This window comes from Carlito syrichta, unplaced genomic scaffold, assembly GCF_000164805.1.
Source record: "Carlito syrichta isolate Samal-C Ts95f unplaced genomic scaffold, Tarsius_syrichta-2.0.1 Scaffold305874, whole genome shotgun sequence".
NCBI classification, from domain to species: Eukaryota; Metazoa; Chordata; class Mammalia; order Primates; family Tarsiidae; genus Carlito; species Carlito syrichta.
In genome coordinates, this window is record NW_007249970.1 from 203,216 (window position 1) to 206,023 (window position 2,808).

Consider the following 2,808-nt stretch of genomic DNA (forward strand, 5'->3'; position numbering starts at 1 on the left):
TCTCACCTGCCTCCCTGCCTCAGTCTCGCCGGGGTGCTGGAGTCAGGACAGAGCGCACTTTGCCCCCCTCCTCCCCCAAGGGCATCTCCAAAGAGGTGAGGAGCCATGCTTTGGAATCTGTTTATTGAATAATAGAAGGAGGAGGTGTCCCACGGAGGGGGGTGAGTGGGTGGGGGAGGAGAGGCTTCCGGCAGTCCAAGGCTGTGGTCTCCACTCCAGGGGTGTTGAGGTCTGCTGCTTCTGCTCCCCCTGCACAGCAAAAGCGTGGTCACTCCACACACCCACTCCCATGACAAATGTCCTTGCTGCCCTGCACAGGTAGGGAGCCCTTCCAAGGCTATCCCCTGCATGGCAGAGAGAGCTAATTCTCCCCCCAGATTTCTGCAAACATGGAAGCACACACCAGCCACCGCTTTCCTCTGCAGCCTTCAGCTGGAGGACAGCATGGCACCAACACTGCTGCCCCTGCCTTGCCCTCAGGGGCTGGGGGACTCCGCCATACCCCCAAGCCCATGGCTCACTAGCCACAGCCTCTGTCCAGCCCCAGGGGAAGGTCCTGGCATGGCAAGAGAGGCCTGGCATGGCAACAAAAGCCACAATCAAATCCACTACCACCACAGTCACCCAGGACGCATCCAGGTGGACACTCCACCTGGAGAATTACTTCTTCAAATAATGGGGGGGACAGGAGACGGGCTCACGCCTTCTGCCCATAGTACCTTCTGGAGCAGGGGTCCCCAACCCCCAGGCTGCGAACACATACTGGTCCGTGGCCTATTAGGAATCAGGCTGCACAGCAGGTGGTGATGGATGGGCAAGTGAGCACAACTTCCTCTTTATTTATAGCCAGTCCCCATCGCTCACATTATTGCTTGAGCCCTCCCTGCCTCCTGTCAGATCAGCAGCAGTATTAGATTCTCATGGGAGCGTGAACCCTGTTGTGAACTGCGCATACGAGGGATTTAGGCTGCGTGCTCCTTATGAGACTTGAATGCCTGATGATCTGAGGTGGACCTGAGGCAGTGATGCTAGTGCTGGGGAGCAGCTGCAAATACAGATGAACGTTACCAGTGAGATTTGACTGCACAGAGACTGTAATAAATCCATTGCTTGCAGATGCCTATCCAAACCTATCAGTGAGTGGCAAGTGAGCCGATGTACTTCAGTTGTATAGCTGCATCTGATGGCAGGGTTTAAGTCAGAATCTGACAGTTCTTTTAGCCTGCGTGTGGCCTATTACTTTATCTGCCACTTCCATCCACGCCTCCTTTTTTATGATGAGTTGTATACTTATTTCATTATATATTACAATGCAATAATAATAGAAATAAAGTGCACAATAAATGTTATACACTTGAATCATCCCAAAACCATCTCCTCCCCCACCCATGGAGAAACTGTCTTCTACAAAACTGGTCCCTGATGCCCAAAAGGTTGGGGACCACTGTTCTGAAGGGCGACTTGGCACTGACCCCTCCCCCATGTTTTTCAAGCCACCAACTGTGTGAAGGGAGACACAGGTGCAGACCCATGAAAGCTGCACCACCCAGATGTCCCCAGGCACAACAGATGCCAGCCAGGGAGAGAACAACACCAGGAGCTGTCCCCAAGCCCACAGAAAAGGACAAAGTCACAGGAAACACTAATGGGAGAGGATGGGAGAAGCTACAGAAATGCAGAAACAGCTAGGTACGACGGTTTATGTCTGTAATCCCAGCACTTTGGGAGGTCAAGGCAGGAGGATCACTTGAGCCCAGGAGTTTGAGAACAGCCTGGGCAACATACTGAGACTTCATCTCTACAAAAAAATTAAAAAATTAGCTGGGCACGGTGGCATGTGCCTGTAGTACCAGCTACTCTGGAGGCTGAGATGAGAGGATTGCCTGAGTCCAGGAAGTCAAGGTTGCAGTGAGTCATGATCATGCCACTGCACCCCAGTCTGGTTGACAGAGTGAGACCCTGACTCAAAAAAAAAAAAAAAAAGAAACCGAGGAAACGCTTGCTGTGATAGAGACCCTACAAACACCTCCCTGCCCCAATAGGAAAGTCTGCAGGGTCCCTGCAGATGCGGGGTGACTGTCACATTCAACTCGTGATTCATGGTGTTATGTAGGTGCCCAAATTCTCGATGGTGAGCCTGGGCAAGGGACCTAGCAGTTTTCTGGTGTCTGGTTTTGTGAAAGGTCTCCCTGAGACCCTACTGGCTTCTGGCATCCTGCCATGGGCGCTGAACTAGGCTGTGGGGCACTGGGCAGAAGCTGATGACCCAGGCAGCTCCCAGGGAGGACCCAGGCTTTGGTAGTGAGCCATGGCCTAGGGGACACAGTATAGAATAATAGTGTCCTCCAAAACTTCATGCACCCAGAACCTCCGAATGTGCTCTTATTTGAAAATAGGGTATTTGAGATATTGGCTGGGTGCAGTGGCTCATGCTTGTAATCCCAGCACTTTGGGAGGCTGAGGCAGGAGGATCACTTGAGGCCAGGAGTTCAAGACTAGCCTGGGCAACATAGCAAGACCTCATCTTTAAAAAAAAAAAAAAAATTAGCTGGACACGGTGACATGCGTCTGTAATTCCAACTACTTGGGAGACTGAGGCTAGAGGAGGCAGTGGTGAGTTGTGATTGTGCCACTACACTTCAGCCTGGGTTACAAAGGAAGACTTTGACTCAAAAAAAACCAAACAATGAGAGAGAGAGAGAGAGATTATTATTGTTATTATTATTTTTGAGTTGGAGTCTCACTCTGTCACCCAGACTGGAGTGCAGTGGCCTCTCCCGGCCACCGCAGCCTCAACCTGCTGGGCTC